This window comes from Gavialis gangeticus, unplaced genomic scaffold (assembly GCF_001723915.1).
Source record: "Gavialis gangeticus isolate Ggan-Ray unplaced genomic scaffold, GavGan_comp1, whole genome shotgun sequence".
Lineage (NCBI taxonomy): Eukaryota > Metazoa > Chordata > Crocodylia > Gavialidae > Gavialis > Gavialis gangeticus.
Window position 1 is genome coordinate 843,934 of NW_017729000.1, and position 953 is coordinate 844,886.

Consider the following 953-nt stretch of genomic DNA (forward strand, 5'->3'; position numbering starts at 1 on the left):
CCTGCTCGCACGGTCTGAAGCAGCGGCGGGCTCGCAGGAGGGCGCGCGCAGGAGCTGCCGGAGCAGGACGCCGGCCCTGGCCCTCCACGGAGCTCCTCTGCTGACCTCCTGGGCTGCTTGGGAGCCATCAGACCCGCGCTGGCAGCTGCGCGCACCCCACCGAGCTGGCAGGCCCCGTGCTCCCCCCCGCCGCCGACAGCGCCGCGCCCCCCCAGCACTAACCACAGCCCCTTCCTCGCGGGCCCTGCAGCAGCCGCAGACAGAGGAAAGCAGCTGTAACCGCCTCGCACAGGAACTGGGGGGCTCAGCTCGGGGGCCAGGTCGCTCAGGGACCCGAGTCCCTGGGCCTCCGCTTGTAGGGGGAAGAAGCCTCCAGTCGCTTGATGTGGCCCAGTGTACAATAACACTCGTATTTTCACCCCTTGTGCAACCTGCGATAAATAATAGTGAACGTGCTCAAAATGTTGGGTTGTTTTTGGGACAGCTCATTGACGTGGCACGTGCAAAACCCAAGTCACTCTCAGGGGTGTTAACTGACTCTCAGGTTTGCTGCCAGCACTTTCTCAGGACCCCTTGCCTCGAAATAAAGAATTGCTTCAACTTTGACCTGGTTCTCACTCACTGGCTGGTGACTTCTGTGAGCAACTGAAAGTAAAGCAGGTCCAGGGAGGTGATCCTCCCCCTCTGTGCAGCACTGGTCAGGCCACAGCTGGAGTGCTGCGTCCAGTTCTGGGTGCCGCACTTCAAGAGGGATGTGGACAACATGGAGAGTGTCCAGAGGAGGGCCACTCATATGATCAGGGGGCAGTGGGGCAGATCCTACGAGGAGAGGCGACGGGACCTGAACCTGTTCAGCCTCCACAAGAGAAGGCTGAGGGGGGGATCTAGTGGCCTGTTACAAACTAGTCAGGGGGGACCAGCAGGCATTGGGGGAGTCCCTGTTCCCCCGAGCA